Raw genomic sequence first — 9,117 nt, 5'->3', positions numbered from 1 at the left:
GAAGCAGAGATGGATCGCTCTGTTGGAAGGGAGGCAGCCTTGCAGGGAGACAGGTAGATGAGAGAGAGGGGACATGGGTGCCACTGCCAGATATGTGTAGAGCACACATACTGGCTATAACGTGCTGCCCATTATAGGCTGGCTGTTCCGTAGTTGTGCACAGTGATCACATTGGAAGCTTTTGGCTCAGCACAGCTCAGTAACTTTGCAGGCACTGTGATTGAAAGGCAATATAATCCTCCTGCACTCGGCACTAAACAGCTGCACTTATCTTCTGGGAATGCTTTCTTTCACTGTGTGACCTTTTCTTTCAAAGTGTACAGATGAACATATAGGTGAAATATATGTAAAGCATATGACTTCAGCATGTGGGTATTACCTGCAAACATTTCTGCTCTCTGCTCGTCCCTCCTCACATCTCTGTCCACCCCTGCCCTCTGTCCATCTTCTCCCCTTCTCTGTGTGTCCACTCCCTCCCCTTCTCCTGTCCACAGACCTGCCCTGCTGTTCATTTAACCCCCGAATGCTTCCGGTAGTAAAATGATCCGAGATTCGGATCAAAGATCCGGATCTCTTCAATGATCCGATTCGAATCATCCGGATCATTGAAAAGATCCGAACTTCCCATCTCTACTCATCGCTGCTCCCACACTTGTGACTCACTAGTCACCCACGTGTTTCCTTATCAGCTTCCGTGTTCGCGTCCCGCCCACAAGCAGTGAAACACGCCCATTCCCTCTTCCAGGCACGCCCACCCGGCTGGCTGAGGGCCGCCACGCCCAGAAAGTGTGTGTTGTTCTGGGGAGAGGAAGCGGAGACACTGGGGGAGCGGAGAGGGTGAGCCCAGGTGAGTGCTGTGCGGGCGGGGCGTGGCTGCGGGAGGTGAGGAAGGGGTGCCCGTTGTGTCCGGCCAGCCTGGCATAACAGCAGCAGCCTAGGGTCGGAGGAGTCAGCCTGGGGCACCTATGGCACCAGAGCTGTGCTGGGGCGAACTTCCAGTGGCCTCAGAGAGATCGAGGCACAGCTTGTCATGCTGGCTTTTGTAGTTCACCCGGCGGCTGTAACTTATGTGTGTGAATTCAGTGTGAACTACTTTCTGCGCTTACTTTAACATTGTTCATGTTTTGGAGTGCAATGCTGGTGTTCTGTATGGACCATGACAGTCTTAGTAAAGATTAATACTGTACTGTTACATTTCATCAATTCACCTTACTGACCATCTGAGGACTCTTAATGCCTAATGCACACAATGAGATTTTCTGGTAGAATGACTTGCCAGATCGATTATTTCCAGCATGTCTGATACAATTTCCGATCGATTTTTTTTTCCATAGAAGTCAATGGAAAATCGATCGGAAATCAGATCGGATTTGCTGGAAATAATCAATCTGGCAAGAAATCTGCCAGAAAATCTCATCTTCTGTATTGGGCATAATTTCTGGTACACACCATACAATTTTCTGCCAGATTGACAGTCAAATCGATTATTTCCGACAGATCCGTTCTGATTTCTAAATCTTCTGATCACTTCTCTACAAAATCAGTTATAAAAATGATCCTAAGGCTCCCTGCACACTGCAAATCCGATTTGTGATTCAGATTTTCCCTGAATGCTATCAATAGAAAAACGCTGAAAAAACGCAGCATGCGGTAACAATTGGAAATCGGAATTGCATGTAAAAAACGATTCAAAATCAGAATTGTGTGCAGGGGGCCTAAATCAGATCGGACCTGTCGGAAACAATTCATTTGACCGGCAGTCTGATGGAAAACTGCATTGTGTGTACTAGGCATAATGCCTGGTACACACTTTGCAATTTCCTGTCTGATTGCTGGGTCAAATTGATCATTTCTGACAAGTCTGATCAGGTTTCCGATAGATTATGTGCAGGAGTGATTGGAAAAATTATCAGAAACTTGATCAGACCTGTTGGAAATTATAAATTAGACCCGTCGATCTGATGGGATATTGCAAGGTTTGTATCAGGCATAACATCACTGCTATAGGCTGCAGCCAGTTATTGGAGTCAGTTAGATTACTTCTGTGCTGTCAGAGGGACCATAGGGAGAGCATTACAATTCCAGTTGTGTCAGTTAGGTTAGAGATGTGATCTAGAATTTGACTTGGCTTTCATGTTGTACAATGTTCCATATTCGCAGAACTAGAACGTGACACCTGCCAGGAAATGGTAACTGATTAGTTTTCTGAATTTTAATATTTATTATACGTACTGTGCAGTAGATGCTAATTCTGGTCATTGTAGAGCAAGTTACATTTACCTAGAACTCCAGTACCACTAGTAAAATTGCTAAGTACTACTACTACTACTATTCCTCTGTACCATTTACCATAGTGTAAATGAGGGCTGATGCCAACGACCATCTCAGCAATAGTGGCACAGTTGTCGGGAGCAACCCGTGGTGCTACTGGTAAAGGAAAGAAGGATTTTGATTGGCAGCTCTTTACTTTACATTGGCTTTAGTTCTCCTTGCACCTGTCTTTATTAGTCAGTCATATATCTCTTCATGTGTGTCCATACCTGTAATGGTTAATAACTGCTCCTGTTGTCATTTCCCCCCCCCCCCCCCCCCCCCTTATTAAGTACAAAGTGATTCAGCACCAATGGTCGTTAGATGCGAACCGTACCCTGGAGTCTCAGGTAGTCTTCGCATAGTAATTCATAAGGTTCTGCACCATCTTGATAAAATCATAACTTTATCCAAAATTGGTTAAAAACCGCATATGAGACATGTTGCGGGCCTGACATGACAGACAGCGTTTCACACTCTCAGCCCTTTCTCAAACTGTTTGAGTAAGGAACAAGAGTCCATAACGTCGTGCGTAGCGTCAGACCCAGCACATGTTTACTAGGTTGAGTTTTTTTTAAATGCAGTTACGATTTTATCAAGATGGTCTCCCCCCCCCCCCCCCCCCCCTTACATTCTGTTTTATATATTGTCCACGTCAGTTTAGCATAGTCTATTGTATAGTTCCTATTTTTCCTTGTTCAATATGGTCCATATCCGGCAATGTATAGCCTTTTTCCTATCTTTTATCTGTCCCAGTGTCAACATTGGTCTTATCTGCGGTATAGAACAGTGTACTAGCAATGCTCTTCTGGTGCATACCTATTACCTTGTATAGTGTGTTTCTCATTTCACTTATGTTCTACTATTCGTTTCAGCAGTGGCGTAGCTAAAGAGCTGTGGGCCCCGGTGCAAGTTTTACATGGGGCCCCCCCAAGCACTCTATACATAACAATTGATACGGCGCACCAAAACCTGCCAAGGACAACCCCAGTGTCAGAGGTGCAAGAAGGGGTTTGGGAACAGTGTGTTAAGGATTACTACTATTCAAAGCATCTATAGAAGTGATTATTACCAGCACAGGACCAATAGAGAGCTAATACTGTGATAGAGGGTGGACCCTTCGGGGCCCCTCTGGACCAAGGGCCCCGATGCGGTCGCTACCTCTGCACCCCCTATTGCTACGCCCCTGCGTTTCAGTGTCACCCATGTTTTTGCCTTTATAGTTTATTTTCTGCTACAGTGTGTTGTAGTGTTTAGATTTACTAACCAGCCATCTAGTGTAGTGTTTAGATTTACTATTCCCCAGTTCTAGTATAGCTTTTCTTATGCTGGATACACACCATGCGTTTCCGCGTTCGATGCGGCCGTCGATACGCGTCGATTCGATTATTTCCGACATGTCCGATTCAAGCTTCGATGGATCGTTAGGTCGATTTGCCATACTTTACATGGCATTCGACCTAAAAATCATCGAAATTCGTTCGGAAATGTTCGGAAATAATCGAATCGACGCGTATCGACAGCCGCGTGCGACGCGGAAACTCATGGTGTGTATCCAGCATTACAGTTCAAATACAGAATCTATCTATCTAGGTACAGGAGCGGTCAGAGATATTTTGAAACAGGGCTGGTTCTAGACAGGCACATATGAGGGGGCAGTCAGAAATGTGAAGGGGGCATAATAATCAATTAGAAATGATTGTTCGTATGAACGATCGAAATGATTATTTGTGACAACTAATGGACAAAACTCTCCTAACCAATCCAATCGGATTAATGAAATTGATCCCATAATCGGATCAATTTCCTTAATCTAATCGGATTGGTTATGAGACATTTGCCCATTAGGCAAACCATCCTACCCCTAGAGCAGAGCGGTATGTGTTAACTTGTAATGTGCACCTGATGGGCAGATAGCAGCATGTACTAAGTGAGGTAAGGCCTAGCTGCATTGCTATCACCTGTTAACAGCTGCTGCCTGGGCCTCCTCCTGTATGTGGCTTATCCTTTCTTCCTCCTCTGCCCCCTCCGCCGATCACCCCCGCTGGCTGCCCGGACCTCAGGACACTGTGCATTGCCGGACTTCCTTGCAAGTTGCAAACTGTGGCAGTATCCTCTGCCCCCCTCGCGCCGCTCTCCCCCTCTGCTGCCCAGATGCGGCAGGGATTGGTCCGGCAGGGAGGATGTGCGTCTAGAATTGCCCAGGTGTCCCGATCGGTGGAGGGGACGTGGCCCCATTGGTAACTGGGAGAGCCGGCCCAACGGGTGGAGGTGTAGTGCTGACAGCCATTGAGAGCGTGAAGGGCATCTTCCTCACGCTCCAATTGGCAGTCAGTGCTACACTTCCACCCAACAGGCTGACTCTCCCAGTTACCATGGAGACGCATCCCCTCCACCAGAAGGTGCATGCAGGTAACTCCACACGTCGTGGTTGCTTGCACACACATCCACCCCGCTGGGCCGATATTTTTTTTTTTCCCCACCCCCACCTTGTCTGGGCAGCAGACAGAGCGGGGGAGAGCAGTGTGAGGGGGAACCCTACCCTTTTGAAATTTGATTTGAGGGGGCTCTGTCCCCTCATGCCCTTGCCTATAGCCGGCCTTGTTTTGAAATTCACTGCCAATGATATTCTGATGCCAGCTCTCAAGCAGACTTTTGCTAGTTAACATGTGACCACCCCAGTCAGAAGAATCCACAGGGGAGGCAGAGAGAAGGCAACTGCATGGGTACCAGAGTTCAAGGTGGGGCAGGAGGACGCTAGTAACAGTAGAATTGGACAGGCAGGCATCAGTGATTATTGGATAATGGAACAGGAGGCCATGTTGATTTGAGGCGGTGGAGAGGAATGGGGCACAAGGCAATAGGGATCAGGGATGTGGGAGCAGAATGGGACAGGAAGCAATGGGGATCAGGAATGGTGGAGAAGAATAGGACAGGAGGCTATGGGGGTTTAGGAATGGTGGAGCAGAATGGGACATGAGGTAATTGGGATCGGGGCAGTGGAGCAGGATGGGACAGGTGGCAATGGAGATAAGGAATGGAATGAGACAAGATGCAATGGGGAGACTATGTGACAATGAGGATCAAGGGACAGTGGCACAGAATGGGAAAGGTGGCAATAGGGATTAAGGATGGTGGAATGGGACCGGTGGCAATGGGGATCAGAGAGGGTGGAGTGGAATGAAACAGGAGGCAGTTGGAATCAGAGGCAGTGGAGCAGAATGAGGCAGGTGACAATGAGGATCAGGGATGGAATGGGACAGGAGGCAATGGGGATGAGGCACAATGGAGCAAAATGGGACAGGAGGCAATGTGGATCAGGAACAGTAAAAAAAAAATTGTACAGGAAGCAATGAGGATCAGGGAATTGGAATGGGACAGAAGGCAATGGGGATCAGGGATGGTGGAGTGGAATAGGACAGGAGGCAGTAGGGATAAAGGACGGTGGAGCAGAATGGTACAGGAGGCAAAGAGGATCTGGGAGTGGAATGGGACACGAGGCAATTAGGATCAGAGAGGGCTGTGCAATCGGTACAAAAATCATCCGTCTCCGACCACTCAGTTTATTAAACCACCAACTCCGACTCCTCGACTCTGGCTCCTTAGTCACTTCTTTGTCTAATGCTTACCAGTGCTGTGGAGTTGGTACAAAAATCATCCGACTCCCCAAGTTATGAATCTCTGATTCCCGGCACCCAAAAATTGCTCCAACTCTGACTCCACAGCCCTGTCAGTGATGGTGGAGTGGAATAGGACAGGAGGCAATGGGGACTGTGAAGGAAGCTGCAGAATCTTTCCTTATCTCATATAATACAAGATAATGGGTAGGAAAAATACTTCACATGTATAATAATGCGTACCTGTAATTTTTTAGCTCAGTGTTCGGGGTTGTCCTTTACTGGAGCCTGTGTTAACAGAGCAATATCTCCTTCTTTTCATCTGTTGCTGGCAACATCCTGCTATGTCTGCTGTTACTATTACATCCTGTCACTCATCCTTTGTGTCACAGTTAGTGTGTTCTCTCCTTTTGTCTTCCCTCAGGGCTAGTTGTACAGTGAGTACTATGATGAGATTACTCTTCTGTCAGGAAATGTTTATGGGTCATAAAAACGATTCCTGCCTTCCGCCTCTTGGGACTATAACTCTGTACAGCTATGCAGTAGATTCATTACAGATGAACTGTTGGTGGCTATAATGTAAATATCCTATCCATGTACTAGATTTACATTTCATGAGACAGTTTGTATTTCCTGGAATATTATGATGCAGTAGCGCACATTCACAGAGTTTACATGAAGAGATCAGTCTATCGTATCCAGATGGCTTTTAGCTCTATGCTATCCTGCATGTAATGCAGAGGGTTTCTCTTCTGCTTTGATATTGTGTAATATCAGAATTTTTCATGACAAGGAAGATGTTAGGTCATGTAAGCAGTGACAACTCACATGTTACGTTTTACTGTTGTATACCTCAAGGCACGATTTTAAAGCAAACCTGCACTGAGAATTAAAAGCCAAAATAAACCTACACAAGTCATACTTACCTCCCGCAGAGTCTACTCATCAATCTGTTTCTTCTCCCCGCCTCCTGTTTGTCCACTGTGACCTATGGTATTCCCTGTCCTCCATTTTAAAAATGGCTATTTACCCATAACCGCTTCCTGGTCAGCACACTTTTAAACTGTAATATCGCCCACTTGAGCCATAGGGAAACATGGCTGTTACCGTGCTCATCAGTTGTCCTTTCACTTATAACTGACAGCAACTGATATATTTTAGTTCTGACCAAATCTTGCCAGAAAAGAAGTAATTGTAAGGCTTGGTGAACAGTCCGGTCATGGATCGTAACAGATTCAAACGGATCTAATGTTAACCTAAGGATCCCTTGGCTTTGGTCCATTCAAACAGATCCGTTCTGCCCGATGCGTTGAAGGGGACCGCAAGTTTGGTGCTACAGCAATTTTTCCTGGACTGCTGAGCCCAGCGGAATGGAAACTGATGCTGAAGTGCTGCATTGGGGGCAATGAGAAAACGGATCCCTTAATCACACTGACTAGAAAACAGACCATTCTAGCCAGCAAAAATCTACTTTGGTGATGGGGGTCTGGGGGGCCTATGGGGAAACGGAACTGAATGGGCACAGACATGGATCCATTTCCCAGAAAGTGCCAGTGTGAACCAACCCATAGAAGAAAATGGTGAGCTTCTAAGAAGAACTGACGGCGAGGTATGTATGTAGTATTAATTTGCAGGTACGTCATGTGTTGGCTTTACATAATTTTACTCAGTTCAGGTTCACTTTTTCTTGTTGCAAATGTGGTTATGCATATCACAAGGTATATCCTGACTTTTCTTCCAGACATGGCGGTGTGGGATCGCATCATGCGCAGGCCCTGGCAATTAAATGAAAGAACTTAAAAAGCATTTGTTTTGCTTATAGCAATTAGCCAGATTCTACGTTTTGTATCCTGATTGGTTGTCATGGTCACCATGTAAACTTTTTTTTTTTTTTTTTCTTTCACTTTTTATGAGATCAGTTGTTGGGGCTCTTGTGGGAACTGACTAGGTTGTCTGTGGCTTACATGACCCACCATAAAGCCTGGTGGTAAGGCAGCATGTTCATTGCAGTCCCCAAATCACCAGAGCAGTAAAAAGAGGAAATGGTAGTCAGGAAGACGGTATGCGTGTTGTGTCATTTTGTAAGGTATACCATTTGTACTGTGTTTAGCTCATGGACAATACATTTCACATTTTGTGGTTGTCTTTTAGTTGTAGTTTTAGTCAGTGCTGTGGAGTCAGAGTAATTTTTGGGTACCTAGAGTCGGAGAAAGTTGGCAACTTCATTCAGTGTGTGCTTCAGTATGCGCTGACTCTGCTCTGCTTTACATTGCCTATTACTGTAAAGTGGATTTGAGATGAAAAACTAACTATAACAAGTAACCTGTTTATATATCTTATCTAAAGTTTTTAGATAGGTTACACAGCAAATCTAGCTGCAAACAGCATCTACGTTTTATGGTTATTTCTTCCTGTGGTACAATGAGAGCAGCCATATTCTGCTTGTCATCAATATACACAGTCAAACTGCTCTGCATCTCCACCCCCTCAACCTGTGAAAACAACTCTCCTCCTCCTCCCCCACACCTGTACCTCTGATATCTCTGACTGGTAATGCCGCCTCCTCCAGACTGAGTTCCCATGAGCACTTGCTGCATGGGACTCAGAATGCTTAGGCGCTGGAGGAGCTGTGGGCGAGGCTTGTTTAGTTTATAGAAAATTAGAGTATTAAAACAAAATAAAAGGATTTGGCTTGAGGAATGCCCTATAAACTATATGTAAGGGGCACAATTATGCAATGAGTGAAAGTATATCTCGGATCCACTTTAATGCTGAGTTCTTATTCCAATTGTTTCCACCTTGTCATAATGCCACCAACAGTTGACCTTGAAGTATTTAGTATAGTGGAAATGACACAAATCGACGCAACTGCACAGGTTGTTGGTGTCCTATCATAGTGTCTCACTAGACTTCACTGAGTACACCACATTCTTTCACGTTCTTGTTTGTTTGCAGTAGTTTGCATGATCAGGTGCTTGATTTTATACACCTGTGACATGGAAGTGATTGAAAAAACAAGAATAAATTGTTTAGAGGGACATTCCAATACCTTGTGCAATATATTCTATGTACTGCAGAGCTTTCTTTGTGTTGATGGACGTGTTTAGGTTGCTCAACTGAACCAAGTAAATTCTCATAGCGATCATGTTGAATAGTGTATGCTTTAAGTATTACCTTTTGGAAGCAACCT

The 9,117-nt window shown here is 45.4% G+C and overlaps 1 protein-coding gene across 1 annotated transcript in view; it reads left to right on the top strand.

Moving 5' to 3' along the window:
- Window positions 1–728: 728 nt before the first annotated feature.
- The window catches only part of RHBDF2 (rhomboid 5 homolog 2), a 141,539-nt gene continuing 133,150 nt past the window's right edge, over window positions 729–9,117 (top strand). The window contains exon 1 of the mRNA XM_068264556.1: window positions 729–847. The gene's annotated coding sequence lies outside the window, so the exon portion shown is untranslated. The remainder of the gene's footprint in view (window positions 848–9,117) is intronic.

This window comes from Hyperolius riggenbachi, chromosome 12 (genome assembly GCF_040937935.1).
Source record: "Hyperolius riggenbachi isolate aHypRig1 chromosome 12, aHypRig1.pri, whole genome shotgun sequence".
Taxonomy (NCBI): domain Eukaryota; kingdom Metazoa; phylum Chordata; class Amphibia; order Anura; family Hyperoliidae; genus Hyperolius; species Hyperolius riggenbachi.
The sequence above is the reverse complement of the archived record's forward strand: the minus strand, read 5'-3'. Positions and strand labels throughout refer to the sequence as shown.